At 54.7% G+C, this 6,642-nt stretch overlaps 1 protein-coding gene across 1 annotated transcript in view; it reads right to left on the bottom strand.

The window, feature by feature from the left end:
• PLEKHA6 (pleckstrin homology domain containing A6) overlaps window positions 1-6,636 on the bottom strand; it is a 142,557-nt gene extending 135,921 nt beyond the window's left edge. The window contains exon 1 of the mRNA XM_006771976.2: window positions 6,567-6,636. The gene's annotated coding sequence lies outside the window, so the exon portion shown is untranslated. The remainder of the gene's footprint in view (window positions 1-6,566) is intronic.
• Window positions 6,637-6,642: the final 6 nt, after the last annotated feature.

The raw sequence follows: 6,642 nt of genomic DNA, 5'->3' as shown, positions 1-6,642 counted from the left end.
GGGCCAGACTATCTTTAAAAAAACAACAGCACACATACACACACAAAATAGACCAGACTAGCCCAGCCAGTGAGGCTCAGTAGTTGAGCGTCAACCTATGAACCAGGAGGTCATGGTTCGATTCCCGGTCAGGACACATGCCCGGGTTGCAGGCTCCATCCCCAGTAATGGGTGTGCAGGAGGCAGCCGATCAGTGATTCTCTCTCATCATTGATGTTTCTATCTCCCTCTCCCTCTCTTTTCCTCTCTGAAATCGATAAAAATATATTTTTTTAAAAATAGACCAGACTAGTCTGAATATAACGGGAAACTAGCAGTAAAGGTAACACACATGTGTTTGCTTGTTTGCTGGGTTGGGGTGAAAAATTTATTCCTACTGATTTTAGTAAAAAATTTCAGGCCTTACTTTGAACACTTTCTTGCAGATGTTCCCGCTGCGATTTTGCCATCAGGACTGGCTCCCGTGGGGGGAGGGAAGGAAGCTGCTGTGTCAGGGTCCACCTCTTAGTTTCCCACGAGGTGGCTTCCCCAGTCTGGGGCATGAGCCACAAGATGACCCCAGTTTCCTTGCTCAGCCCTGGGCAGGCTGGGACAGTAAACTCCGTGAGGGTGAGCGCCATGTCTCTGGTTCCTTGAGTTTTCTAACCCTCCCACCTCCATGCCCTGCCATGGGCTGGGCTCAGACCAGGGTGGTTCTCCCATGCCAGCTGCTCACGGGCTGGACAGCATCGCCGGGTAGAAAGCCAGCCTGGAAGGTGAGGAGGGACCACCATTGACACTGTCAGGCACTGCCCCAAACAATGTCCCTGGAAGTCCACGTTAGCACCTCCACTTTACAGGTGAGGAAGCTAGAGCTTAAAGAGGGGGCGGAGAACCAGGATGGAGAGCTAGGTTCCCATGGCCCTGGCTTCCCCTCCGGACCCCGCTGCCATTGTCACGGCCCAAGAGAGCGCCTGTGCGTCGCCCCATCGCATCTACCAGCGTCCTGCATTGGCCAAGATGACTCACAACACACACACACACACACACACACACACACACACACACACACACACGGTGGAAACAGCACGGCAGCCTTTCCTACCTGCCTTTCTCAGGCGTTCCCCATACGGTGAGGGTGAGAAGAGAGGGCTGTGCTGGGGGCATCTGGGGTTTGTCTTTCTCTTGGTCCACCCTGTTCTTCTCTGCCTCTTTTGAGGCTGATTCCCCCCAGTTCACCACCCCCTCCTCCAATACCAGCTAACTGGTTACCGGGGAAACCCAGCTGGGAGGCTGCCAGTTACCACGGCAACCCAGCATGGCTGCCAGGCTGTCTTGTTCAGGAAGGTCAGGGGACCAGCCAGGCAACTGAGCCGCTGCGATTTTGCCATCAGGACTGGCCCCGGTGAGGGGTGGAGATGGGGGTGAGGAGGACCTATGTGCTGCTGTCAGGGGGCCACCTCTTAGGTTCCCAGCAGGCAGACTCCCCCAGCCTGGGGCATGGGCCACAAGATGACCCCCCCTCCCCCAGTTTCATTGCTCAGGCCTGGTCCCTCCAACCTTTTCAAGAGTTCCAGCCACCTCGCCTCAAGGAATTTTCTCAGACTGAGCAGCCACTGGCTGTCACTCAGCCTAACCCTGAGCCCCCCTCCCCCTCCTCCCCCTCTGAGCACATCTGAGAGTTAACACGCATGCAACATGTGTGTGTCTTGCACAGCGAGCCTCTCCATGAACTACGTTGGTAATAATAACAAAGAAGAGCTCTCACTTTGAGCACTTACGATGTGCCACGCACGATCTAAGTACCTTGTGTGAAGTCTCTCCATTGATTCACGAAACAAACTTATTCCCACTTTGCAGGTACAGCAACTGAGGCTTTGGGAAGTGAAGGCACTTGTTCAAGGCCACATAGGTACTAATTAGCAGAGCTAAGATGAAGTATGAACCAGCTTCTGAGATTCCTTGAGCTCTTGGCTCCTGTCCCTCCCCAACCCACCTGGTCTGGCTTCAAGGAAATATTTTCAACTTTTATTAAAAGACTAGAGGCCCAGTGCGTGAAATTCGTGCATGAGTAGGGTCCTTAGACCTTGCCTGCGATCAGGGCCGATTGGGGCCTTCCTGCTGCCAGCCAGGGCCTTCCTTTCAGCTGCTGGCCAAGGCCTCCCTTCCCCAGCTGCTGGCTGCCAGCCAAGGCCTTCCTTCATCCCGCGCCAGCCCCTGGTGGTCAGCACGCGTCATAACAAGTGATCAAACTCCTGGTCTCCCGGTCGAACTCCTGAGGGGACACTTTGCATATTAGCCTTTTATATCTATAGATTATTCAGCCAGGCCGGGTGTAGCACAGCAGTTGAGCATTGACCCAGAGACCAAGAGGTCACTGGTTCGATTCCCAGTCAGGGCATATGCTCAGGTTGGGGGCTCAATCCCCAGCAAGGGCATGCAGGAGGCAGCCAATCAATGATTCTTTCATCATTGATATTTCTATCTCTCTCTCCCTCTCCCTTCTTCTCTGAAATCAATAAAAATATATTTTCAAAAAAGATTATTTGGTATCAGATGTTTTATTCATATTTTGTTTTTCGTCCTTGCCTCTATGAAGGAGGCTTTAGTCTGCTCACATAGTAGCTTAGGGAACTGACACCCCAAAAAATTATGTGACTTTTCCAAGCTGACGAGACCCACCCTCAGGTCCCCTCCTTTGGGAACCCCTCCCTGGCTCTCCTGGGAGATCTATCACTCTCAGTTCCTGCCCACCAATATATGTAGCATATGTCTCTATCATATACAGGCAATTGTTTGCCCACACATCTACTCCCTTACTAGACTGTGAAACTTCATATCTGCAACCTAGCACCTCCCTGGTATACAGTGAACATACAGTAAGTACTTGCCAAAAGGAAGTGCTGGGGCCAAGATTCCAAGTCCTATTCATCTGACTCTCAATCCCATGCACTCGTTACCACATTACCCTTTCTGATTCACTCATTCATTCATTCACTCAAATAGCAGTTATCAAATAATTGCTCAGTACCTGGGCTCTGCATGGAACATCACAAAGACAAAGATGACTAGGACCATGTCTTGCCTTGAAGCAGCCCCGTCTAGTGAAGGGAGGGGCAAGGCTGAGCAGGATGGGAAACAAACGCCCCCAACACTGACATCAAAGGCTTCTCATGACTGTTTCCCCAAACGTCCTCTCATCCAAAGCTTCATATTACCCAACCAACATTCACTGAGCACCTACTACTATGTGCTAACACCCTCAAGCCGCCCATGGTTTGGGGGAGTGTGGACAGTATGAGAAGACTGAGTGGGAACGAGGAATTACTAGACAGAGGTCCAGAAACTAGTAGTCAGGCACACCGGGACCACCTGTAGAAACTTTAAAGAGCTTTCACTTTGATGTGATAAAGCCATTTCGTGTTGCATTGTTTTACAGACAGATGCACTTCCTACATGAACTTGTTTGAACCTCAGTGATTCAGGCAGGACAGGAATTATTACCCCCATTTTAGAGACTGGAAAACTGAGGCTCAAGGTGTGGGGGGGAGGGGAGAACATTGGATTCCAAGGAGGGAACCTGGGTTCTCAACCTTACTTATTATCCTAACAAGTCTAATGACCCCTCCATCAGCCTACCATCCCACCCCCACCATCCTACCTCACCCAAAGCCGGTTTCCCTTCCAGCTATGAGCTCTTCAGTTCCTCAGCGGGGCAGCCGACATTTCAGCTGAGGCCAGCAGGCCTGCCTACAGTCTTTGGATGGCCCACTGATGCTGATGAGGACTCGGGAGCCAAGCAAAATCAGAAAAATGATCTTACCACCAGAGGTGAGGTTGATTTTAACAGGCAGGTATTAGACTAATTAAAGGCAACTTGGCACCTGCAATCGTAGACTTAGGCTCTCAGGTAATGTCAAGCTAGATCGGGTGGACTTGGTGATGTCAGAGCTCAGGAGGGACCTCCCGCCCCCATGGAGGGGGTTCCTAAGCCCTGCAGGAGTGAAGGTCCCTGAATGCTTGTCAGCTCAGCACTGACTGCCTGGCCCCACTTCCTGAATTCACACAGTAAGGACTAACCCTACCCGAGACTAAACAAGGGGCCTGGGAGAGTTTGCCAGTCACCCTGAATACCATCTGCCCAAACACATCTCCTGCGAACCCCCTCGGCCCCTGTCTGGCCTTGGTGTCAAAGCGTCGCCTTCTGATATACTTGTTCAAACTCCCATGTTGATACTAACCGACATTCGTGTATAATTATGTGCAGTTCAGAAAGCACTTCCATAGGCATTACTCACCCAGCTGTCGACTGGGTAGGTGGGTAATGATACTAAGCAACCCCATGTTTCACACCAGGACACAAAGACTTGCTACAAATCACACAGCTGCTCATTTGGACAGGATTGGAACCCATGTCTTGGAATTCCAGCCGGGCATTCCTTCCACAACCCTGAGGATGGTGCACCAACTCTCTCTCATTAACACTCGGACCAGAATCGGTGTATGAGGTCAGCTGATGCTACACTGGGAGGTGCGAAGAGGGCTCCCGGGAGCAGCGTCTCTCAGCCTCCTCTCAACTCCTCTTCCTCTCTGCTCCTCATTTATTCTAATGTTTCCCAAAGTAGGTTCTCTCGTCTCTAACTGGTTTTAACAGGTTGCAGCCTGGCCTGCTGAAGTCATCTCTTGGATGCACTGGCTCCCAGACCTCCTCAGACCAGAGCTCAGACCTGCGCAAAACCTCGAGGAACCAGGACCCACTCCTGCCGCTGCGGCCCAGTCTCTCCCTCCTTTCTCCTGACCATCCTGGGGAGGGGGGCCGTGGGAATGCTCAGTGCCCAGGGCCTCAGGGAACCGCCCTAAACGGCTTGTGGGGAGACAGAGAGGAAATGGGCTCAGAGAGACCTGCTGATCAGAACTGGCTGTCACAGTGCGTCTTCACTCTGGTCTGGGCCCACTCTCCTTCGATCTCTCCCAGTCCAGGCCCTGAGCCCCGCCAGCTCCCTCCTCTGAGCCCTGGGACACACGCCTGGCCTGGCCTGGTGGGGGCATCTCTGTCCTACAGGCCCTGGGATCCGCCCAGGAGCCCGGGCTGGCTGCCTGGCTCACTGACTTCCTCGGTAATTACTTCATTTACACTGAGCAGCAAGAATCCAACTCAACCCAGGCGGCCGGGGTAAAGGTAATTATCTGTAATGCGTCGTGCACCGTCACCTTCCTGCACAGAAGGAAAAGCAGCCGACCTGGCGAAATAAAAAAGCAAAAAAGCACCCCATTGTCCAGAGCCTGTGCAGCCCAGGATTAATTACGCTCCGAGTAACACATTTGTCGCCGTGCCCCTGATGGGAAAGCCCAGGGCTTTCATGATTCCTATCTGTAGCCCAGCATCCGAGAGGGGAGGAGACACAGAGCTGCCTGCTTCCTGTCCACTGGGCCCTGCTGCCCCCGCCTGGAGGCGGCTGGAGCCTCAGGCCCGGGGCTGTAGCCCTTCCTCCCACCTCCTCTCCAGCAAAGGACCTCCTCCTGTCCTGCCCACGCTAACGGGCGGGCAGCTGCAATGAGGTGGAGGCCACGCTCCTCTGGGGGACCTGGAGGCAGGGATGGGGGATCTATGGGGCGGTGGCCTGTGCTGCCCCTTGGACATCTGGACCACAGGCCCAGGCAGAGACAGGCCCCCCAGGGCTCCCAGCGGAGCGCACCACCCACACCGCCGGGTTGGGGGCGAGGGGCCTACAGGGATGGGGAAGGTCTGCCGAGCCCTGCAGGCCACAGTCCCCTGGACTGATTCTGAGCTCGTCCCCAGCCACTGCTCCCCACCCCCACCCGCACCCTAGGACTGTTCCCTCCATCCTGGCTCTCCCCTGGCTTGGCTGTGGTTACAAAAGGCCCCCACCCCCTCTCTGCCAGCTCCCCAATCTCGTTCCTTCACCCAGAATCTCACACAAGAAGCCCAGGCTCTTATCCAGTTGCAGCCTGGTCCCAACATTGTAAACCTGCCCCCTTAGCACCCCCCCCCCCCCCCCCCCCCCCCGCACCCCCCCCGCATGCCCTCACACACCAGGCTCCAGGTCCTTCAGGTGCTCCCCACCTCATCATAGACCCCAGAGATCAGATGCCCTAGGAGCCCAAGAGCCTCAGGAGATCTTGGACCCAACCTCTGACCATGAGAGACATACACCCTCAGCCCTGCCCACCTGTGCCTGACCCGGGCCTTCCCTCCATCTTTCCTTCCTGCTGGCCATCGGCATAGTCCTTCTGGCAAGAATAGAGGCGGGGTGGGGCTGGCCTCTTTGCTCTAGCTAGTTGGGGGGCCTCCCCAAGCTGGCCCCACCTAGGAGGTGCAATTTAAACACAGCAGCCCCCTCCTGGGGGTTCCGGGGGGTGCGCCTGGTGGGGGTCACAGAGAGGGCTATAATTAGCATTCTCAGAATCCATGATCCCCAAGTAACGCTGCCAAGAATAAGGGAGGGGAAAGCAGTGACACGGCAGCGCCAGCAGCCCAGACTCACAGGCAGGCGGCTGCCAGCCCGGACCAGAGCCCAACCTCCCTCCTCCCACCTCGTCTACATGATGCATCAAAACAGACTCACCGGCTTCTGAGGTGTGAGCCCCTCGCTGAAAGCTATAACTCTCTGGGCCCCCGAGCACCCCTCCCCCAGCTCTGGC

The sequence above is a fragment of the Myotis davidii genome, unplaced genomic scaffold (assembly GCF_000327345.1).
Source record: "Myotis davidii unplaced genomic scaffold, ASM32734v1 scaffold246, whole genome shotgun sequence".
Taxonomy (NCBI): Eukaryota; Metazoa; Chordata; class Mammalia; order Chiroptera; family Vespertilionidae; genus Myotis; species Myotis davidii.
This window is presented reverse-complemented; position numbering and strand designations above follow the sequence as displayed.